The sequence below is a fragment of the Callorhinus ursinus genome, unplaced genomic scaffold (genome assembly GCF_003265705.2).
Source record: "Callorhinus ursinus isolate GAN/ISIS: 27379988/994484 unplaced genomic scaffold, GSC_fseal_2.0 scaffold14, whole genome shotgun sequence".
In the NCBI taxonomy this organism is placed as follows: domain Eukaryota; kingdom Metazoa; phylum Chordata; class Mammalia; order Carnivora; family Otariidae; genus Callorhinus; species Callorhinus ursinus.
The window spans coordinates 15,540,901-15,566,220 of NW_027397076.1; the positions used below are offsets into that span (position 1 = coordinate 15,540,901).

Genomic DNA, 25,320 nt, shown 5'->3' on the forward strand with positions numbered 1-25,320 from the left:
GTCAATGCACAGAAATCAGTTGCATTTCTATACACTAACAATGAAACAGAAGAAAGGGAAATTAAGGAATCAGTCCCATTTACAATTGCACCAAAAAACATAAGATACCCAGGAATAAACCTAACCAAAGAGGTAAAGGATCTGTACTCTAAAAACTACAGAACACTCATGAAAGAAATTGAGGAAGACATAAAGAAGTGGAAAAACATTCCATGCTCATGGATTGGAAGAACAAGTATTGTTAAAATGTCTATGCTACCCAGAGCAATCTATACATTCAATGCAATCCCTATCAAAATACTGTCAACTTTCTTCACAGAGCTGGAACAAATAATCCTAAAATTTGTATGGAACCAGAAAAGACCCCGAATAGCCAAAGGAATGTTGAAAAAGAAAAGCAGAGCTGGTGGCATCACAATTACGGACTTCAAGCTCTGTTACAAAGCTGTCATCATCAAGACAGTATGGTACTGGCACAAAAACAGACATATAGACCAATGGAACAGAATAGAAAACCCAGAAATGGACTCTCGACTCTGTGGTCAACTAGTTTTCGGCAAAGCAGGAAAGAATATCCAATGGAAAAAGGACAGTCTCTTCAACAACTTGTGTTGGGAAAATTGGACAGCCACATGTAGAAGAATGAAACTGGACCATTTTCTTAGACCAGATACAAAGATAAACTCAAAATGGGTAAAAGACTTAAATATGAGACAAGAATCCATCAAAATCCTAGAGAACATAGGCACCAACCTCTTTGACCTTCACTGCAGCAACTTCTTGCTAGACACGTCTCCAAAGGCAAGGGAAACAAAAGCAAAAATGAACTATTGGGACTTCATCAAGATAAAAAGCTTTTGCACAGCAAAGGAAACAACAAAACTAAAAGGCTATGAAATGGGAGAAGGTATTTGCAAATGATATATCAGACAAAGGGCTAGTATCCAAGATCTATAAAGAACTCATCAAATTCAACACCCCTTAGAGACAAATAATCTAGTCAAGAAATGGGCAGAAGACATGAACAGACATTTCTCCAAAGAAGATATGCAAAAGGCCAACAGACACATGAAAAAATAAATGCTCAACATCCCTTGGCATCAGGGAAATCCAAATCAAAACCTCAATGAAATACCACCTCACACCAGTCAGAATGGCTAAAATTAACAAGTCAGGAAACAACAGATGTTGACGAGGTTGCAGAGAAAGGGGAACCCTCTCCTACACTGTTGGTGGGAATGCAAGCTGGTGCAGCCACTCTGGAAAACAGTATGGAGGTTCCTCAAAAACTTGAAAATAGAGCTACCCTATGACCCAGCAATTGCACCACTAGGTATTTATCCCAAAGATACAAATGTAATGATCCGAAGGAACACATGCACCCCAATGTTCATAGCAGCAATGCCACAATAGCCAAACTAGGGAAAGAGCTGAGATGTCCGTCAACATATGAATGGATAAAGAAGATGTGGTGTTTATATACAATGGAATATTACTCAACCACCAGAAAGGATGAATACTTACAATTTACAATGACATCGTTGGAATTGGAGGGTATTATGCTGAGTGAAATAGGTCAATCAGAGAAAGACAGTTATCATATGGTTTCACTCATATGAGGAATAGAAGAAATAGCACAGAGGATCATAGGGGAAGGGAGGGAAAACTGAATGGGAAGTAATCAGAGAGGGAGACAAACCATAAGAGACTCTTAACTATAGGAAACAAACAGGGTTGCTGGAGGGGAGGGGTGTCGGGGGATGGGATCATTGGGTGATGGGCATTAAGGAGGGCACGTGGTGTGATGAGCACTGGGTGTTATATGCAACTGATGAATTATTGAACTCTACATCTGAAACTAATGGTGTACTATATGTTGGCTAATTGAATTTAAATAACAAAAGAAAGAAAAAGAAGAAATCTTTCTCCTTAATAAAAATAACATTGGGAAAAGATAAATTAAGAATTCTCTCCCCCATGATTCATATTCTCAGACATTCTTTGGCATTCACACTGTATAGTTTCCCTTTTTTTACTGTATTGTTTTTTTTTTTTCCCCAGAAAGAGAAAATCTTACTGGAGAAAACCATGCCAAGCCTGAGAACGTTGAGTACCCGAGGCCAAGTTCAACAAGGCCAGGGAACTTTCCGGCAAGAAATGATCCCATCTGTAACAAGGCCAGTCTCATGGGTTGTAGCTCACAATTGGCAGGAAGGTAAGTATCCTTTGCTCTGTTTGTCCTGCTCTCTAATTTACTCCCACCTGCTTAAGCTTTTACCAGTTTTCTAAGCATCATTCAGCCCGGAAGTTCCCCAAGCAGCTGCCCTGCCCTGGTCAAACGTCTCAGTCTTAAATTCTATTTCATCATCATAGGCCTTTTCAGGCAGAACCCATGCTGCAATGCTTGTGGGGGCCCTCATCATTTTTCTTTCCCGTCTCTTGGTGATCTTGTTTGTATGTCTGGAGAGAAAACATGAAAGGGATAGAGCGCTTTCCACTTCGTGTATAGATTGCAGACCTGGCTTCTCTCAGGCTTCTTAATTTCTTTTGAGACTTGGCGAGTGTGCCATTTTGCCTAGCTGACCCGTCCCGTGGAACCCATGGCATTTCTATCTCTTAGGAACCATACACTCTTTCTAAACTTTGCCAGTTCCCCTCACCTATTCCTTCTTTTCACATGTCTTCCACTAAGTGCGGACTCTATGACAGGCAATTTGCTAAGCACCTTGATGCATTATTTTATCCCACCTTCAAAACGGCTTTGTGGGTTAGGTAAAATAATGACTTCAGGCTTACAGTTGAGAAAGCAATGTTTAGGGTGTTAGAAAACCTGCCTGTGGTCACATAGCTAAGTTGAAGAGTCAGGATTTGAACCCAGGCTTCACTGACTAAAAAGTCAATATAATTTACCTGCCTGATCATGTGCCATGGGATTGAAATGTCTGTTATGAGAGTCTAGGAAAAGAATGCTGAAATCAATATATTCCATCAGTTATACAACTTTAAGGATACTTGAGTTGCTAAAACTGAGTTAGAGTGGGCGACTAGGGTTAGGTAAATTGTGATGAGTTATTGACATTCTCACAATGTGATGCTTCCTTCTTTCCATTGGATTGTTTCCTCTGATGGACTTCTCTCAAAGGCTGAGACTGTCCTTCAGCCTTATTAACCTCTCTGACGGCAAAAGGTTACATGATTTTCAGGGGGCCAGACTTTTAATGAATTCTAACAGATATAGCCTTGAGTTAAATTTAGAAAAACATAAAGTTTTATCTCTGGGATGCCATCTCCCATTTTTATTATTCTTTTCCTCTTAAAATAAAGCAACTAACAAAGATACTTTGCTTGTGCAAACTTTAATAAGGCTCCTGGACCTTCCCCTAGGTTCATCCTTGCAAAATCTAGTTTTAGCAAGAACCTTGATAAGTCGGTTTAACTAGAGCCACTCACCCTTGATTTCTGATCACCTTTGATATCTGATCAGGTTCGTCATCCCCCAGGTGATGTCTGATCATCCTGGCCTGTTGTCAGCAAGAATCCCATTAGGTGGGTTTAACCAGAACCCCTTTTATGCCTACTGTATCTCCTTAGTAATTTTTCATCCACTACACCCCTGCCCCCCCCCCCGCCACTCTACTCCTTGGCTTTAAATTCCCACTTGGCCCCCTCTATTTGGAGTTGAGCTCAGTCTCTCTCCCCGACTTCAAAATCCCATTGCAATATTCCCTGAACCTATCATGATGGTCCTGAATAAAGTCTGCCTTACCTTTTTTTAACAAGTCTCATTGAATATTTTTTTCTTTAACAGTTATGGTGCCATAACTCATATGGGATAAGATTCATCATTGGGCCCCTGGACTTCACACCTCGGACCCTAAGAATGCCCCTTTGAATGTCTTCCCTCCTGCCCAAAAGATTGAGGATCCATTGGAGAGTCTGACTCTGGAACCAGTGCTTCAGACAGACATTGTTGAAGCTGGTAAGGACAGATTTTGATTCTTAAGATTCTAAGTATACTCCAGAAGCTGACATAGAGTCCCAGACAAATAGATGCTGGGATAGAGTCCTACATTTCTCTGTTTGTAAGAAGATGAGTTAGAGTCCCTGGCTTCTTTGAAAGGTGCCGGCTGAGCTGGAAGTCTCTTTTTTCTGGCTCTCTTTCCCGAGAGGGAATTATTCCCTAACTCTCTGGGATGGAAGTCTTTCTTCTTGGTTCTCTGTGAGGCCTCTCTGTTCTCTTTGTTGGACTCTGCTTCTCCCATGGGAATTTCTCAGTTGACTGAAGCCCCCTTCTTGTACCTCTACTAATTTTAGGCTCTGCCAACTTGTCTACTTCTATTCTTGCTGGCATGATTTTGCTGAGGATAATTTAGAACTCCATTGGCCACTTTGGAAAACTTGAGATCTCCCCATACTGGCTCCTCTAAGGCCTCTCCCTTTCCATTGTGTCTTTCTTCCTTCCTCCTCTTAGCACCTTCACTATTCCTTCCAGTTCTCTTGAATCCTTTTATATGTTCCCCTTCAAACCCCCACCTCCTCTATTACTCTCCAACCCTGCCAGACTTTTCCCTTTCACTTTATCCTCTCAGTTCCCTACAGCCACTTGAATTTTAGGCCCCCTACCCTCTCTCAGGGGCTCTCAGGGAACTCAGGGACCTCCAGAAGCAACCACCTAAGGCTGAAAAGAGAAAAAAAGCTGTTTGAACCAGAGCTAGACGTTTTGTCCACTCAAATGTGCACTGGAGATGTCCAGATAGCTTCTAGGTCTCAGTCACTGGCCTAAACTTTAGTACACAGACTCCATCAGATCACATACCAGGGCAAAAGAAAAATTTAAAAATCTTCTCCACAAATATTGGCATGCAGGTAACATTAATTTGTCCCATTTGCTAGAAACACAATGGAGATAAAAATATAAAGTGGAGATAAACCAGTGAGTTTGTATTACTATGTTTTATTAACTTATGACTAAAAATTTTAGAATGAAAGCCAAAAAAAACTGTATTTGTCTATATGTTTATGTATGTGTGTATATATGTCTGTATGTTATACACAAGTGATATTTTTCTATCTCATGGTGGAATTATCAATTTATAAAATTCCCTCAAATGAGTTCGACTCTAATTGATTTAGAGATAAGTGGGCACTTACCTAAATTAAATTGTCCTAAAACTCTCAGAAATAAAGAAATTAATTGATGTGTGTGTGTTTAAGTTCGCATGATCTAGGATATTCTTTGGTAAATAAAGCTACTTAAAAAACTGTTGGTAAAATAAAATAGGTATGTCCTCAGAGTACTCAGGATTAATTACAGTGTGGTTATACAATTTTTTCCTACCTAGATTTACTAGTCAAACAAGCTTTTATTATCTCTGCTATATGTTTAAAATTATAAAAGTTTGAATTCAGCCTAAGAACAAAATGTAGAATAAAAATAGGAGCGCCTGGGTGGCTCAGTTGTTAAGTGTCTGCCTTCGGCTCGAGTCATGATCCCAGGGTCCTGGGATCGAGCCCTGCATCAGGCTCCCTGCTTGGCGGGAAGCCTGCTTCTCCCTCTCCCACTCCCCGCTGCTTGTGTTCCCTCTCTCGCTGTCTCTCTCTCTGTCAAATAAATAAAGTCTTTAAAAATAAATAAATAAATAAATTGCTTGAGGGAGAAGGAGCAAGATGGCGGAGGAGTAGGAGACCTAAATTTCTTTTCTTTTTTTTTTAAAAGATTTTATTTCTCATAATAATAATAATAAGATAATAAGAGATGAAGAAGGAAACTATATCCTACTTAAAGGGTCTATCCAACAAGAAGATCTAACAATTGTAAATATCTATGCCCCTAAAATGGGAGAAGCTAATTATAGCATCCTTTCATGATTAAAACTCTTCAGAGTGTAGGGATAGAAGGTACATACCTCAGTATCATAAAAGCCATCTATGAAAAACCCACAGCAAATATCATTCTCAATGGGGAAAAACTGAGATCTTTTCCCCTAAGGTCAGGAACACAGCAGGGATGTCCACTATCACCACTGCTTTCAACATAGTACTAGAAGTCCGAGTCTCAGCAATTAGACAACAGAAAGAAATAAAAGGCATCTGAATCTGCAAAGAAGTAGTCAAACTCTCACTGTTTTCAGATGATATGATACTTTATATGGAAAACCCAAAAGACACCACCCCAAAACTGCTAGAACTCATACAGGAATTCTGTAAAGTGGCAGGATATAAAATCAATGCACAGAAATCAGTGGCATTTCTATACACCAACAACAAGACAGAAGAAAGAGAAATTAAGGAATCAATCCCATTTACAATTGCACCTGAAACCATAACATACCTAGGAATGAATCTAACCAAAGAGGCAAAGAATCTGTACTCAGTAAACAATAGAATACTCATGAAAGAAATTGAGGAAGACACAAAGAAATTGAAAAATGTTCCATGCTCATGGATTGGAAGAACAAATATTGTGGAAATGTCTATGCTACCTAGAGCAATCCACACATTTAATGCAATCCCTTTCAAAATACCATAAGCTTTTTTCAAAGAAATGGAACAAATAATCCTAAAATTTGAATGGAACCAGAAAATACCCTGAATACCCAGAGGAATGTTGAAAAAGAAAAGCAAAGCTGGTGGCATCACAATTCTGGATTTCCAGCTCTATTACAAAGCTGTAATCATCAAGACAGTATGGTGCTGGCACAAAAACAGACACATAGATCAATGGAACAGAATAGAGAGCCCAGAAATGGACCTCAACTCTATGGTCAACTAATCTTCGACAAAGCAGGAAAGAATGTCCAATGGAAAAAAAGACAGTCTCGTCAACAACTTGTGTTGGGAAAATTGGACAGCCACATGTAGAAGAGTGAAACTGGACCATTTCCTTATACCACACACAAAAATAGACTCAAAATGGATGAAAGACCTAAATGTGAGACAGGAATCAAAATCCTAGAGGAGAACACAGGCAGTAACCTCTTCGACCTCAACAATAGCAACTTCCTTCCTAGAAACATCGCCAAAGGCAAGGGAAGCAAGGGCAAAAATGAACTATTGGGACTTCATCAAGATAAAAAGCTTTTGCACAGCAAAGGACACAGTCAACAAAACCAAAAGACAACCGACAGAATGGGAGAAGATATTTGCAAATGACATCTCAGATAAAGGGCTAGTATCCAAAATCTATAAGGAACTTATCAAACTCAACACCCAAAGAACAAATGATCCAATCAAGAAATGGGCAGAAGACATAAACAGACATTTTTCCAAAGAAGACATCCAAATGGCCAACAGATACATGAAAAAGTGCTCAACATCGCTCGGCATCAGGGAAATCCAAATCAAAACCTCAATGAGATACCACCTCACACCAGTCAGAATGGGTAAAATTAACAAGTCAGGAAATGACAGATGTTGGCAAGGATGCAGAGAAAGGGGAACCCTCCTACACTGTTGGTGGGAATGCAAGCTGGTGCAGCCACTCTGGAAAACAGTATGGAGGTTCCTTAAAAAGTTGAAAATAGAGCTACCATTTGATCCAGAAATTGCACTACTGGGTATTTATCCCAAAGATACAAATGTAGTGATCTGAAGGAGTATGTGCACCCCAATGTTTATAACAGCAATGTCCACAATAGCCAAACTATGGAAAGAGCCAAGATGTCCATTGATAGATGAATGGATAAAGAAGATGTGGTATATATATATATATATACACACACAATGGAATATTATATAGCCATCAAAAAAGCCAAAATCTTGCCATCTGCAATGACATGGATAGAACTAGAGGGTATTATGCTAAGCGAAGTAAGTTAGTCAGAGAAAGACAAGTATCATATGATCTCACTGATATGAGGAATTTGAGAAACAAGACAGAAGATCATAGGGGAAGGGAGGAAAAAAATGAAACAAGATGAAACCAGAGAGGGAGACAAACCATAAGAGACTCTTAGTCTCAGGAAACAAACTGAGGGTTGCTGGAGTGGTGGGGGGTGGGAGGGATGGGGTGGCTGGGTGATGGACATTGGGGAGGGTATGTGCTATGGTGAGTACTGTGAATTTTGTAAGACTGATGAATCACAGACTGTACCTCTGAAACAAATAATACATTATATGGTTAAAAAAAAAAAAAGATAGTAGGAAGGGAAAAATGCAGGGGTGGGAATCAGAGGGGGAGACGAACCATGAGAGATTATGGACTCTGAGAAACTAAGTGATGGCTTTAGAGGGGAGGGGGGCAGGGGGATGGGTTAGCCCGGGGATGGGTATTAAGGAGGGCATGTATTGCATGGAGCACTGGGTGTTATACGCAAACAATGAATCATGGAACACTACATCAAAAACTAATGATGTAATGTATGGTGACTAACATAACATAAAAAAATAAAATTAAAAAAATAAATGCTTGATGCATGTAAAGCATGGCAATTAAAAAAAAAAAGGAGGGAAAAACCGAATATTTAACTTTTAGATTCTTTGCTTTCATGATTTTTTTGTAACGTACCTGATTTGCCAACAAGAAAAATAGCTTATGATGGTTAGGTTTTGTTTAATGTCTCATGAAATTTTCATAAACAATTCAAGCATAGTTATAAGACAAGTAAATTAAATAGAGGTAAATGGGATACAAGTTTATAAATGGACTTTTCAACAATAATTATGCTTTATGTCTACTTAAAAATATTTGCGAAAATTGAAGATGTTATATACAAACCTAATGGTAACCACAAATCAAAAACCACTAAGAGATATGCAAAGAATAAAGAGAAAGAAATCCAAGTATAAAACTAAAGAAAACCAGAAAACCATGAAAGAGAGCAAGAGAAGAAAGGATCAGAGAAAAGCTACAAGAACAACCACAAAACAAAAAACAAAATGGCAATAAATTCATATCTATCAATAATTAATTTGAATGTAAGTGGACTAAACACTCCAATCAAAAGCTATAGGGTGACAGAGTGGATAGTATATATATGATACTATATATAGAAAACCTGAAAGACTCCACCAAAAAAATACTAGTGGGTAGGCACCATCTGTATGCTGCCTATAAGATACTCATTTCAGACCTAAAGACACCTGCAGATTGAAAGTGAGGGGATGGAGAAACATTTATCATGCAAATGGATGTCAAAAGAAAGCCAGACTATCAATACTTACAATGGAAAAAATAGAGTTTAGGGCGCCTGGGTGGCTCAGTTGGTTAAGCGACTGCCTTTGGCTCAGGTCATGATCCTGGAGTCCTGGGATCGAGTCCCGCATCGGGCTCCCTGCTCAGTGGGTAGTCTGCTTCTGCCTCTGACCCTCCCCCCTCTCATGCTCTCTCTCTCTCTCATTCTCTCTCTCAAATAAATAAATAAATAAATAAAATCTTCAAAAAAAAAAGAAAAATAGACTTTAAAACAAAGACTATAAAAAGAGACAAAGAAGAACACTATATAATAATAAAGGGGATAATCCAACAAGAAGACGTAACAATTGTTAGTATTTATGCATCCAACATGGGAGTACCCAGGTCATAAAACAGTTAATAACAAACATAAAGAAACCAATTGATAGTAATACAATAATAGTAGGAGACTTTAACACCCCACTTACATTGATGGACAAATCATACAAACAGAAAATCGACAAGAAAACTGTCTTTGAATGACACAATGAATCATAGATTGAACAGATGTATTCAGAACATTGCATCCTAAAACAGCAGACTGCACGTTCTTTTCTTTCTTTCTCTTTTTAAAAAAGATTTTATTTATTTATTTATTTATTTATTTGAGGGAGAGAGACAGAGAAAGAGAGGGGGAGGAGGAAGGGCAGAGGAAGTGAGAGAATCCTTAAGCAGACTCCCCGCTGAGCACAGAGCCCACCCAGTGCACAATCCCAGGACTCTTAGATCATGACCTGAGCCAAAATAGAGTCAGATGCTTAACTGACTGAGCCACCCAGGCACCCCTATACATTCTTTTCAAGTGTACACAGAAACATTCTCCAGGATAGATCACATATTAAGCCACAAAACAAGCCTCAACAAATTCAGAAAGATTGAAGTCATACCATGCATTTCTGACCACAATGCTATGAAACTAGAAATCAACCACAAGAAAAAGTCTGGAAGGACCATACATGTGTGGAGGTTAAATAATGGTGCTACTAAACAATGAATGGGTAAATCAAGAAATCAAAAAAAGAAATCAAAAATTATGTGGAAACAAATGAAAATGGAAACACAGTGGTCCAGAACCTTTGGGATACAGCAAAAGCTATTCTAAGAGGGAGGTTTATAGCAATACAGGCCTACCTCAAGAAGCAAGAAAAATCTCAAACAACCTAACCTTATACCTAAAGGAGCTAGAAAAAGAACAACAAACAAAACCCCAAAGCAGCAGAAGGAAGGAAATAATAAAGATTAGAGCAGAAATAAATGATAAATGAATTAAGTAAATTTGCAGGATACAAAATCAATGTGCAGAAATCTGTTGCATTTCTATACACTAAAAATGAAGCAGCAGAAAGAGAAATTAAGAAAAAAATCCCATTTATAATTGCACCCAAAATAATAAGATACCTGGGAATAAACCTAACCAAAGAGGAGAAAGACTTGTATTCTGAAAACTATAAAACATTGATGAAAGAAATTGAAGATGACACAAAGAAATGGAAAGACATGCCATGCTTATGGATTGGGAGAACAAATATTGTTAAAATGTCTGTACTACCCAAAGCTATCTACAGATTTAATGCAATCCCTATCAAAATACCCAATGGCATTTTTCACAGCACTAGAACAAACAATCCTAAAATTTGTATGGAACCACAAAAGACCCCAAATAGCCAAAGCAATTTTGAAAAAGAAGAACAAAACTGGAGGTATCATAATCCCACACTTCAAGTTATATTACAAAGCTGTAGTAATCAAAACATTATGATACTGGCACAAAAATAGACACATAAATCATAGATCAATAGAACAGAATAGAAAACCCAGAAATAAACCCAATTATATGGTCAGTTAATCTTTGATAAAGCAGGAAAGAATATCCAATGGGAAAAAGACAATCTCTTCAATAAGTGGTGTTGGGAAAACCGGACAGCTACATGCAAAAAATGAAACTGGACTATTCTCTTACAGCATACACAAAAATAGACTGAAAATGGACTAAAGACCTAAATGTGAGACCTGAAACCATAACAATCCTAGCAGAGAGCACAGGCGGTAATTTCTCTAACATTGGCCATAGCAACATTTTTCTAGATCTATCTCCTGAGGCAAGGGAAATAAAAGCAAAAATAAATTATTGGGACTACATCAAAATAAAAAGTTTTTGCACAGCAAAGGAAACAATCAACAAAACTAAAAGGCAGCCTATGGGATGAGAGAAGATATTTGCAAATGACATACCTGATAAAGGGCTGGTATCTAAAATATATAAAGAGGGGCACCTGGGTGGCTCAGTTGTTACATGTCTGCCTTCGGCTCAGGTCATGATCCCAGGGTCCTGGGATCGGCTCGGCATCAGGCTCCCTGCTTGGCAGGAAACCTGCTTCTCCCTCTCCCACTCCCCCTGTTTGTGTTCCCTCTCTCACTGTGTCTCTCTCTGTCAAATAAATAAATAAAATCTTTTAAAAAAATAAAATATATAAAGAACTGATACAACTCAACACCCCCAAAACAAATAATCCAATTAAAAAATAAGCAGAAGACATAAACAGACATTTCTCCAAGCAAGACATCCAGATGGCCAGCAGACACATGAAGAGATGCTCAACATTACTCATCATCATGGAAATGCAAATCAAAACCATAATGAGATATCACCTCACACCTCTCAGAGTGGCTAAAATAAAAAAACATAAGAAACAAGTGAGGATGTGGAAAAAAAAGGAACCCTCTTGCACTGTTGGTGGGAATGCAAACTGGTGTAGCCACTGTGGAAAACAGTATGGGTTCCTTAAAAAATTAAAAATAGAACTATCCTACGATCCAGAAATTGTACTTGAGAGTATTTACCCAAAAAATACAAAAACACTAATTCAAAGGGATACATGCATCCTTATATTTACAGCAGCGTTATTTACAATAACCACATTATGAAAGCAGTCCAAGTGTCCATTGATAGATGAATGGATAAAGAAGATGTGGTGTGTATGTATATACAATAGAATATTACTCAGCCATAAAAGGAATGAAATCTTGCCATTTGCATTGACATGGTTGGAACTAGAGAGTATAATGCTAAGTGAAATAAGAGAGAAACAAATACCATATGATTTCACTCATATGTGGAATTTAAGAAACAAAACAAATGAGTGAAGGAAAAAAGAGACAGAGAGACAAACCAAGAAACAGACTCTTAACTATAGAGAACAAACTGATGGTTACAAGAGGGGAGATGGGTGAGGGGCTGGGTGAAACAGGTGATGGGGATTAAGGGGTGAACTTGCTGATGAGCACCTGGTATGATATGGAAGTGCTGAATCACTTGTACACCTGAAACTAATATAACACTGTATGTTAACTATACTGGAATTTTTTAAAAAGATTTTTAAATTTATTTGCGAAAGAGAGAGAAAGCATGAGCATGAGAGGGGTGGTGGGGGAGGAGCAGAGGGGGAGGGAGAGAGATAATCTCAAGCAGACTCCTGGCTGAGCTCAGAGCCTGAAGCGGGGCTTGATCTCACAGCCCTGAAGTCATGACCTGAGCCAAAATCAAGAGTCTGACACTCAACAAACTGAGCTACCCAGGCGCCCCTATGCTGGAATTAAAAAAAAAAAGTTGCAAAAAAAATTTTTTTTAAAGATTTTATTTATTTATTTGACAGAGAGAGACACAGCGAGAGAAGGAACAGAAGCAGGGGGAGTGGGAGAGGGAGAAGCAGGCTTCCCACGGAACAGGGAGCCCGATGGGGGGCTCGATCCCAGGACCCTGGGATCATGACCTGAGCCGAAGGCAGACGCTTAACTACTGAGCCACCCAGGTGCCCTTGATAACTTTAAACCTTAGCGCTATACTCAGTTAAATGATGGATATTCATTGAATATCTAGATCATTTCCAAGAAAGATAAAACATTGAAACGTTAATTGCCAAACATAAGTTTATCTACTTTTGGGATCTTGTTTTTATACGGGATAGAGAAGCTAAATATATTTGAGTCTGTTAATAAACATGAAAAATTATACTCTGAGAAAGATACACCTCTAGAAAATTATGAAATGATGTATTCATAAATTTGCTACAGAATGATAGTATGTGACAGTTCACAACTGTCAGATTCCTGGTTTTCACTGAAAACTAGGGTTACTAATGGTTAAAAATTCTAATCCATATTGTGTAAATGAATCTACTAGAAATAATAAAAGTAAAGAAAAAAGCAACTCTGTGCAAGGAAAATAAGATGTATTTTTGATAAGTGAAAGTATGAATTATGTGTTTTTGTTAAAGGAAAAAGAGAAATTTTCTTCTAAAGTAGAATGACTAATTGTTCCAGACTTCCAGACTTAGAAATAAGAAAGAGTAGGACAAAAACTGAATGAATAAAAAAAATTTTTTTAAGAAGATTTATGGAAAAGGAATCTTGGAAAAGGAATTCTTTTCGTGGGTGATCAAAGCTTGCCAAGATTGGATGGGTTTATTTACATGGGTTAAAAAGAAAAAAATTAGCCTTTATATTACTAACTAGTACACTGACACAAAATTAGAACTTGGTTTTCTCTCTCTGTTAAAGTTTTCCTAGGGATGCCTGGGTGTCTCAGTTGGTTAAACATCTGCCTTCGGCTCAGGTCATGATCCCAGGGTCCTGGGATTGAGTCCCGCATCGGGCTCCCTGCTCAGTGCAGAGCCTGCTTCTCCCCCTGCTTGCTGCCCCCCTGCTCATTCTCTCTCTCTCTCTCTCTCTCTCTGACACATAAATAAAATCTTAAAAAAAAAAAACAAAAAAAACAAAAGTTTTCTTAGATTATTGGTCTGCTCTTAATAAAACACTGTAAAAAGTTTCTTTCCTTACGTTTTAAGTAATCTGCCTGGGCAATCAGCATTTTGTGTCCTAAAATAATTTCCCATGCTTCACATTGTCTTTATCAGGTCTTTGATTACTTAAGAAAACCAAGTATTCTTAATATTAAAAAAGCTATGTTTTTTTTTACAACTATGTAATTTTCTGTATTTGTGAGATCTTTTAATTGTCACTTTGGTTAAATGGATAACTAAATATTGTTTCATAGTGACTTGTGAGCTTATGTAGTCAAATGTTCAAACTTTTTGACATTTTTTTAAATTATGTTCAGTTAGCCACTGTATAGTACATAATTAGTTCTTGATGTAGTGTTCAGTGATTCATTAGTTACGTATAACACCCAGTGCTCATCACAGCACTTGCCCTCCTTGACATTTTTGACGATTTTCCAAAATCCAATTCTAAATGGAGTCTTTTTTACTTCAAACTAACTTTGAGATTGTCCGGAGCACTCCTGGAAAATCTCAAAGGATTTCTGTCTCACTTTGTAAAAGAGAGATATTAAGCTAATTAGAAATATGTGATATGTTAAATTATGTGGGAAACATTGTTAAATAAGAAGTGATGATAAATCTTCTTAGGTTATATGTGTATGGATATATGTTACTAATATAGATATTCCAAAAATAGTGTGAAATTCTTAGAAATTTGCAGTATTACAGTTTTGTAAACAGCATTGAAACATTTATCTTTCTCTCTACTTGATCCCTCCAGAATGTGGAAACTCTTAGCATTCTTATTTTCATGGCAATATAGTTATTTTCATAAGTTCTATACGAATCTTTTCTTGTAATAAGACACAATTAGAAATATCAGTTATATTAACAAGATATTGACTGGAATATCATATTTGAGAATGATGTGCATCAAATCAGATATGACCTGACAGTTTTAAGGAACTAAGGTTGATTTTAAGGAGCCAGTGCTTATAAGCTCCTCCACCCCCTTAGAAAAGCTGACCTGTATCTGGCTTATAGCATTCCCCACCTTACAGGTGAGTAAGGAAGGTCACTTCTTGGCAGACCCAGGAATCTTAGGATATTTGGGGGATACTGAGAAGAGAGGAATTCACCCAAATCAGTAGGTAATGCAGGCAAAATATGGTAGTGAATTCTTGGTTTGGCTCCTAGCCTTGAGAGGCTTTTAAAAGTCCAATCTAGAATTTCTAATGAAAAGTTCCAGCACAGCAAACTCAAATATGGGCCTATGCAAGCTCTTGGTTGCACTTACATAAATGATTAGGCCAAGAGTAATGATCAGACTTACTTCACAAACAAATTAGTCTTCCTTTGATTATCATTGAAATGGAGAAATGGGAGTGACTATAGAAAGAATTTGGTTTTTTTTATTTCAGTGGAAAACTATAGTGCACCCTTATGGGCTCTGTCTTGCACATTTTGCCAATCCTTGCTAAGTCCTGAATTCTTTTAGTTTGCTCTACTATCTGGTTACAACTCTCCAAATTAAAGTTTCTAATTTTTTCTCTCTTCTGGTTTGGAATTAAGACTGCCCTTTTCTGGAATTAAAATAAAACCTAAAATAAAGAAAAAAAAATTGCCCTTTTCCTGAAGTGTCCTATAAGCTGAAGCTGGATGACCACAGATTATGTCTGGGCAACCTTCATGCCTTCTGCTATGTGCACCATTCAGAAAGTTCACTGGAGCACCTGATGGCATCACCAGAGACATTCAAACTCCAAACCAGGAAAACTAATCAGATGGGCACTGCCAGCCTCACTCCACCTTCTAAAGATGCTTCAAGCTCAAGCCTAAAAATCTTGGCTGGCTGCCCCTCTGGACTCAGAAACTGGGTTTCTAACAATCTTTGCTTTTCTTCAGTTTCATAGAAACTTCCTCATTAAATGCCTGATTGCTAGCACCATCCAGCAAAGTGTCATAAAATGTGTGTGTGTGTGTGTGTGTGTGTGTGTGTGTATTTTAACACCACCTATCCAAACCTCTGAACAAATCTCAAGGGCTTGTAGCCATGACCTGTGCTGTTAGGAAGAAAATCGATCAGAGAAAAGCATTCACTTGCCTTAATAGTTTATTCTTCTGAGCGTAAAAGAGCACTTCAAGGGGAAAACACTCTTAACCCAAAGCATGCCTTAATAATGGTGGGATTTAGACATCAGAGGGCAGAGGTGTTTAGGGACCGGTGAGCCTTCCTGGTGACACTTAGGTCAGATCTCTTCTGTTTTCCCACCACGATGGCTTCCTTTCAACACAAAGTCTTTGCGTCTGCTATTCCCTTGGCCAAGACTTTGCCTCTCATTCCTATTGCTTTGTCTGTTAACGTCTACTCATCCTTTAGATCTCAGTGGAAGCAGTGCTTTCTCAGGGAAGCCCTCACTGACCTCTCTAAGTCAGATTTTCTTAACTTCTTAAAAGACTGTGACCATTCCTTCTTAGCACTTGTCACAGCTTCAGTTTTTCATATACATATGCAGTTATTTGATTGTTGACCACTGGATACCAAGTTTCAAGAGGGCATAAGTGATGCCTGCTCTTGGGCACTTGTATCTGTAGCACACGGCACCTTACCTGGTATGTGGTGGGCCCACCCTAAATAGTTGTTGAATGAGTGGACTAGGGACTTTCAATGACTTTAGGCATTTCCCTTTCTACTGCCTCCACCCCCATGCCATACTAGAGGCCAAGGATATCCTTCTACTAAAGCCCATAGATGTAAAATATAGTAAAGCAAAAGACATTAAATAGCCTCTCCTTTCATATTGTTTCAACATATTCCTTTTTCAATGTTCTAGATCAACACAGTGTCAGTGTGTCATGCACATGCATGTGCCTCCATGGCATGGAGTTTTACCAAGCTGATCATAACATTCCTTGGGATTCACTTGGGAATAATGCAAAATAAACATACTGTGACCAATCTTGTAGGACGGAACTTGCTGTATGAGGCCCATAGCATTAGGACAGGGTCCTCCTCAGAAATTAATTAGCATGGCTTGGACCATTGAACTAGGACTCCCTACCTCCTCAAGTAAAGATTAGTTTGGACTGGTTCTGTTTTTGCATTGGAAAAAGAGTTTTCCAGCTTTTGCAGATAAGATCTTGGCCACTTAAAAGGCTTTTACCTTTTTTCTCTACCCTGCAGGCCATGATGGTCACATATGGTCATTGCTGGGTCCACCCCACCCTGGGAGGTCTTTCTAAAAGCTGAAAGACAACACTCTGGCCTCAGACCAAATGTGGAGTGGAAATGGCCTGGCTTCTTGGCAGCTTCTCTGTCCCACTGACAGCAGCCCAGCTTGTGGAGGCATCTGGTATCAAGAATATCCGGAGCTTGGGTCCTGGGAAAATTTTTCTCTGTGGCTTTTGTGGAAAAAAAAAAAAAAGCTTTAAGGACTCTGTGTGTGTGTGTGTGTTGCATATTATATGTCAAATATTTTCAAAAACCGTAGAACTAACTAAAATAGATTTCATTCTAGAAACATTATCTGTCATTTATGATGGAGACTTTTTATAGCTCTTAAGGTTGAGATTACATTACATCAAGTTTTTTATAACAGTGGTTATTTTGGAAGCCTGAGGGTGGGAAAGCCGATTATAATTTAAATTGTGTGGTAGACATTTTCCATGTGCTTTAATATGAAGATTTAGGAGTCAGGATTTGGGATCTTCAGTCCAGATAAATTGCACTCTTCATCCAAGGAGTATGCAAAAGAAGAGAACAGTGATAATAACAGTAATTAAGTGTGTGGACTTAGGTGTGGGTCAAAATCTCAGGTTATTAGCTATATGGCTTCCACACAATTACTTCTATGAGCCCGTCTCCAAACTGAGAAGGGTAATTTCTACTTTGCAGAGTTGTAAGGACTATTTGCTATGATATATGTAAAGTCCTTAGCATGCGTTAAGTGTCCAATAAATGATGAATTTTATTATAATTATTAGTCCTACAATATGCCCAAACCAAAATGGACACTTGTGGGCAGCAATCTTAGGGTGATGAGAGGAAACCAGATTGTAGTTTCTAGGTGATAAGAAAGGTTCAGATCTTGCAGAAGGAGAGGGAGAAGCGTTCTGTCTCTCCTCAACAACATGTGGGGTAGATAAGGTTAGCCTAGTTCTTAGATAAGGAAACTGAGGCCCAGGGAAGTTAAATGACTAGCTCAAAGTTGCACAGCTAATAAGTGACAGAATTGCAGAACCATGACCTAAATTCAGGCCTAATTACCGATTCAGGGGTTCTTTCTATTATACCATAGCAGTAAAAGTTCAACCAGTATTAATATCAGAAGTTAAAAAGTAAGTATTCTACTCACATAATACAGTTTGGTGCTATCTTTTGTTAGCCTGGCATAGCAGTTTGAAACTTTCAGGGGATCTCTTTCACTTGTTCCCCACGACCCCCCGGAAAACATGTATTCTTTAGATGAGAAGATACAGAGGTTTAGGGGCTTATAGAGATTGTCCAAATTCACTGGGCCAAGTTGAGGGTTAGGGCTGGTGATCGTGCAAACCAGGCCTACCCCCACAGAGAGCCCCTCTGGACCTCGTGGGGCCTGCCAGTACAGGGCCAGGCCCCCACTAAACTCTCAGTGAGTGTGAATTGAACAATCATAGCTAACAGGCCACAGTTACATGCATTTTCTCATTTAACCCTCAGTACAACCCACCGGGATCTAGAGACTCACAGCTGGGGAGTGTTCTCCCTGTGTCTAATGTCCATGCTCAACACTGCACATCCTCTTTTTTTGATTAATCAGGTCAGGCTTGCTGACTCTTAATGTGGTGCCCTTTCTGGTACTAACTGGTTTCAGTGTGGGCGAATAAAAACCAAGATTCCAAATCAAGCACAAAACAAACCAACAGACCGATAGATCCCTGGAAACCATCAAGAGGCAAGAACAGAAATGGTTAGCTCTTGCACATTCTCCTCCTTGCAACTGTAGTCACTATATAGCATGTTCTCCCTAGGAGGCCCCATCCTTAGCCTGGAAATGAAAATAGAGCATTCCATGTAGGCCACTGGATGTGTGACCTGAAGAAACTCAATGATCTCACATTAATTTGTGTTAAGGAAGGACAATGCTTTTTAAAAGTAGTATGCATTTGATCCCTGATGGCAAATAAGCACCTCAGAGCCAGCTTAGATTCTTCCTCTCATATCTGTGGCTCTCTCCCTTTCCCCTGTGGTACAGCTATTGGCCACAAATTCTTTGTCCTGCATCAAAGGCCTTTCAAGCTCCCACCCTGAACCATCAAAGATTCCTTAACTTCCCTTTTTCCTCTGTAAACATCACTTTATTACTCTGTCTCCTGTACATACACTGAACCTCTTGACAACAGTTTGATTCAGGGAAAAGCTGGGATCTTAAATATTTCAGAGATGCAATGGGTGATGAAAGCATGAATGTGTAGCTACTGAATTGACCCTTGGAGCAAAAAAGGGGAAAAAAAAGTTTGATCTCAGAATTATAAGAATTTTTCTTTACCCTTTTTCTTCTTTTTTCTCCTACTATTTCCCAACCGCCCCTCTCACTGCCTGGCTCCCACCGGCACCCGCCCTGGGCCCGGCTGGGCAGTGGGGGGCTCCCAACCTTCCCTTTCACCATCAGAAGGGAGGGCATAAGAATTTTTTCATTGCACCATGTACCTACCAGGAAGGCAGCACATCAGCTGACCATATTGCCACAGAAGTATTTCTTCCCAAAGAGGAAGGAGCTTAAGGACTAGAAGGGTTACAAGTAGGAACAGACAGAGCAGGCAGGCAAAAGTGGCAAAACATTGAACTGAAATGCATTGAGAGAATCTCTGTATCTGAGAAGTGAATGGCAGGGTCGGGGATGGACAAGGAGAGGACCTGTCTTCCTCTTGGCCACAGACTGGACCACAGACTATTCTTTTCCTTCTCCGTGAATAGTTAAGGGGAAAAAGAGCAACCACTGGCCTGGCTATTGACAAGCAAATGAGATATGCTGGCTCTAATCCAAGTTCTCTCCTAGCAAGGCAGTTAAATGGTGCCTTCTGGTTCTCTTAACTTCTCAGAGCCTCTAACCACTGGACAGCATAGTCCCTCTAGCCCTTGAAAGTGATCTCAAGCTTCAGTGCTCTATAGAAGGTAGCATGGTGCAAAGCAGGGCTTCCCCAACCTTAGTCTGCATCACAATCATCTGGAGGCCTTCCTACAGCAGAGATTGTTGGGCCCCACAGCAGAGTTTCAGATTCATTGGGTCTGGGGTGGGGCCCAAGAGCTTACATTTCTACAAATTCTCAACTATCACTGATGTGCTGGTCTGGGGACCATGCTTTAGGAACTGTTGGTTTAGAGGGAAAAGAAGGACTTGTAGGAGGACAGGGATTCTGGTCCCAGTTCTGCCACTCCTGTGTGTTTTTGAGTGAGACACTTAACTTCTTTGAGCTTTGGTTTTCTCATCTAGTAGGGCAGATATGGAGGATAATGGTAGTGTGGTCAGATATACGGACTGTGTTCAACTCTGGCCCTGCCACTGTCCACCTGTGTGATCTTAGACAAACTGCTTCACCTTTGAATCCCTCAGTTCCTTCACCTAGAAAGTGGGGGCAATAATTGTCTATCACCTGGGGTTGCTATGAACACTGTTACTGAAAATAAGTAAAACAGTCACGGCAGCTTTGTGCTATAAATGTGATATAAACAGGCACTCATAATTTTTTGTGGTTCTGTCACTTACATGAGATGAAGAATGTAAAGGGCCAAATGTCATGACAGGCACATAGAAAATGCACAGTGTCAATTTCCCCTCCTCAACCCAAAACAGGGAAGTCAGAGCGGGAGGTGCTGACTGAAAGAATGTCCTTTCAGTGGAGATCTCAGTCGAAGGCACAGCAAAATAAAGATACCAGCATGAGGATTTTAGCTGTTAGTGAAGCAGTGTATGCCAGATGCCTCCTCCCTTTAAGGAGTCTATGCCAGGGAAGGCTTCCTTTGAGCAAGGATCAGCAACTTGGAAGATTTAGCCAGTTGATGTCTGGCACTCGTAAGTGTGGGCAAACCTTGAGGAACTCCCAGCAGGATGTTGCACAGCTAGCATTCCGTTTCACGGGGAGGGCTGGAACCACCTAAGTATGGCTCAGGACACAGAGACCTCAGGCTGGTGGGACTCAGGCTGATCCATTTCCTTCATCGTCTTCATTATACAGCTCAAGGCAGTCCTGAAATCATCCTGGAGCTGATGCTGAGCTCTAAGACAGCTGTAGTCATTTATTTTACTTTTTGTCCATATTGTCTTGTCATGGTCTGTGGATAAAAGACAGGGTGAAAGGTTAGATAAAATTGTCCATCATCCCTATGGTATCCAGTGAGAATTTAGTGAGCTGCTTTAAGGATAAAGCATTCAAATATGTTTTGGCTGTATATTAATAATTCCCTCTTGGATGTTTTTGATACTGAGTAGTATACTAAAGGCCCTGAGAAGTCCTGCAGTAAAGAAATAATGGGTTTTATCCATAACTCAGCAGTTCTCAAATTGTTTAGCCACGGAAACATTTTTCTTTTAAACAAAAGTAGTATCTCTTAACATCTCTCAGAACATAACTGTGGCAAATGCTTGGATAGGCAGAAATGTTAAAGTCCAGATATGGAACTATTTAAACACTGGGGGCTACTGATCCCTAGAGGGAAAATAGGTTAAAGGCCATACGTCAGTGTCCAACCATTTTAGTTTATTGCTAGACCCATACTAAGCTCTTGTCAAGTGCTGGCTCTCCAAATATCACTGACACAATCTGTTAACGTGACAAAACCATGTTTCTTGCAGTAAGAAAGATGACCACCTAGACAGAGTTTGGGTAATGTCTCCTAGGGGAAAAAGCAAGGCTAGATTTTATTACAAATTGAAAGTTTGGTTTAAAGTTGTCTTCCAATGAGGGGGCTTGGTTGGGTAAGGATAATGATACAACAATTTAGGATTATAAACGACATGACAAGGATTTTGAGTTGAGGGATTTGAGGATCTTTAGGGTGTTAACTATTTCTTGATGCTTCTTAGGAAGAAGTGAATGGTCTTTTTGGGAGGTTCCTGTAATGAACAATTAAGTTATCTGCCTGGACAAAAATCTCCTGGATTTTAAAGGCATGATAATGAAAACAATGGAGTAACAGAATTAAAATTTCTGTTAATGTTTTGTAGAAAGTAAGGGGTGTGTGGGGCGCCTGGGTGGTTTAGTTGGTTAAGCATCCAACTCTTGATTTCAACTCAGGTCATGATCTCAGTGTTGTGAGATTAAGCCCCGTGTCAAGCTCTGCGCTGGGTGTGGAGCCTTGGAACCTCCTTAAGATTTTCTCTCTCTCCCTCTCCCTCTGTCTCTCCGCCTCTCCGCCTCTCTTAAAAAAAAAAAAAAAAAAGGTAAGGTGTGTGTGTGTGTGTGTGTGTGTGTGTGTGTGTGTCTGTTTGGGGGAGGAGGAAGGTTAGATAGTTCCAGTCCTCAGTCCTCAGTTTCCAAGCTGTGTACATGAGATAGATAGTTTCTATTCTCACTCTTCATTCTTGAACTTACTGCATTGATGTTGAGTACTCATCTATTTTATTTTAAATATTTCCTCCAGGCCAGACTGCAACAGGATATAAACTTGAGGATGTAATTTGTGTGGGGTTCTAAAACTTCATCATTGTTGTGTTATTATTCTGTGCCAAGATCCCCACCTTCTTCCCCCTTCCTCCCAAACACACCTTTGAATGTGTATTGTGTCAATGCAGAGATGAACCTCAGATCACTCAGAGCTGAGAAACTTCTCTTCATCTGGAGACATCTTTGTTGGATTTCAGCATATTTTGCAACAAGGATAGAGGACAACTTTGAAATGATGAGGTAGGCCTTTGTTAGTTCCCTGAGGATAGAACCTCCTAGAAGTGGTGAATTCTTGGTAATGACCATGATGGAGGATGCATTGACGTGGACTGCTTTCCATTTACTTAAGAAGTTCATATGTCTTTAAGGCATTTCTTATTTTACAAATGCAAAATAAGAAATGTTATAATCACTCAAGCTTTATATTACATTTTAAGAAAAAATGATGAATTTGCTCTCCACAGGATCAGAGTACAGGATAAACCGTAGATTGAACTGATATCTTTAATAGCAATAAAGTTATATTCTGTGAATTAAATATGAATTTAAAAATCCAACCTCCAGTTTAGTCCTAACTCTCAATTTAATCTCCAACTCAGGCAATATTTTCTAGGAAATTATTTTACCTTTTCCATTGATGAGCTGTTTTTAGTTCCAGTTACTTGATATTACTTAGAAAAAAGAAATATTCTGGGCTAATGGCACAATGGCTTTAAAAGCACAGGAATGTTGCTACCATAAACACTGCTTTAATCTTTTCTGTTAAAAGTTGATACAGTCCTACTGCGTAAATAAAAAACACATGTCTAAGATCCTGGATAGTACAAATTTAGTATTAACTTTAATAGCCAAATGCTGGTTTAAACGGCAAGAAGTACCTGAATTCATGAAAAATCTGAACTACAAATGTTTAAAAAAAAAAGATATATAGTAAGTGGAGATAGTTCAGTCCAATAATATATACTTATTGAAGTCCATATCAATTACAGCATTATGCTACAACCTGGGAATCCAAAGACCAGGGATAGTATTAGTTCCTGTCCTTGAGCTCATTGTCCAGAAGGGAGGACTGAGATGAAAACACGTGAGTCAGACGAGGTAGAGAGGGTACAAAACGCCAGTGGTCAGTAAAAGTTTTCTAGAGGAGGTAATGTATTAGTTATGTATTGCTGTATAACAATTACCCCTTATCTCACATAGTTATTATCTCACATAGTTTCTGACAGCCAAAAAACCTGGAGAGGCTTAGCTTGTGGTTCTGGCTCAAGTTCTCTCATGAAGTTGCCATCATGATGTTGGCCAGGGTTGCTGTCATCTGAAGGCTTGACTGGGGAGAATCTACTTTCAAAATAGCTACTGGCAGAAGGCCTCAGTTCTCTTCCACGGGGGTGTCTTCATAGGGCTATTCATGACATGGTCTGTACCTATCCCAGATTGAGGGATCTAAGAGGGAGAAAGTCAAAAGCTACAATGTCTTTTATAACCTAGCCTCAGGAGTGACATTCTTCACTTCCTCCTTATTCTGTTGATCATACAGGTCAATCCCGATACAATGTGGAAGGAGACTAAGGCAAGGATGTGAATATTAGGAGGCAGAGACCATCGGGGTCCATTTTGGTGACTGGCTACCATAGATATTACCTAACCCTAGTAGAAGTTCCCAGGGAATATACTTTAATAAGCTGTTTTTTTTTTTTTAAAGATTTATTCATTTGAGAGAGAGAGAGTGAGCATGCATAGGGGAGGGGCAGAGGGAGAGGGAGCGAGAGAGAATCTCAGGCAGACTCCCACTGAGCAGGTTGCCCAACATGAGGCTCAACCCCACCACCCTGAGATCATGACCTGAGCTGAAAACAAGAGTCGGATGCTTAACTGACTGAGACACCCAGGATTCCCTAATAAACTGTTACTTTAAATAATTTTTTAGTCAACTGATAATATTCATTGATACTTTTTAGCTGGAATATAAATGTCTGTATATAAAAGGAGAATGATAATAGTGCCAATATTTATTGAATTTCTATATGGCAGGCACTGTCAAAGCGCTTTCCATATATCATCGCATTGAGAGAGAGTACAGCTTAGCATTTAAGCATCTGGATTCTAGAGCTATATAGGATTTTTAAAAAAATATTGACATGTTGGGGCAGATTACTTAACCCCTTTGTACCTTGGTTTTCTTATCTATAGGCAAAAGGAATGTTATGTCCCTCATAGGATGTCTTGAGGATAAAGTGAGCTAAAACACCAGGCTCTCTCCTAATTCTGGGCACACTTATGCTCAGAAACAGATTTTTCAAATTATTTTAATTCTTTTTTTTACCCATGGGAGGTGCAGGGCATGGGCATCACATTGGATTGACCCAGTGGGAAGCAAGGAAATCTCAGTTCAGAGTTGGATGTCCTCCACAAAACAGGATGGTCGACTCCCATGCTGCCAGTCATCTAGGCTGGGTTTCAAGTTTTAGTGCACTGCTATGTTCACTCCTTCTGGAAAAATGAAAAAAAAATGTGGGTCACTCAATGGACTACTGGGCAAGTATCCCTAGGGGAGGCAGATCTGCTCAGTGCCTTGGAGCAACCCATGCTTTTTCCATGGGACACTTAAGGCTGACCAACAGGCCACCCCAGGGTGTCTCTCTGACCTCATGCCCTATGACTGAGGACATTCTTTTTTCTTGGCCCTGGCACCCCTTGAAGCCCCACCTGCTATTCTCATCTGGTTTA

General features: G+C 39.4%; 1 long non-coding RNA gene across 4 annotated transcripts in view; it reads left to right on the top strand.

Annotated features, from left to right (window-relative positions):
- LOC112831211 (uncharacterized) overlaps positions 1–25,320 on the top strand; it is a 178,882-nt gene that overhangs the window by 106,840 nt on the left and 46,722 nt on the right. For 3 of the 4 annotated variants that reach the window (XR_012380654.1, XR_003210095.2, XR_003210096.2), the window contains exons 3-4: positions 2,062–2,215; positions 3,809–3,979. This is a non-coding gene — a long non-coding RNA (uncharacterized lncRNA). Of the gene's footprint in view, positions 1–2,061; positions 2,216–3,808; positions 3,980–17,134; positions 17,379–25,320 lie in introns of those variants that run through there. The other variant, XR_003210094.2, reaches the window with a different exon arrangement.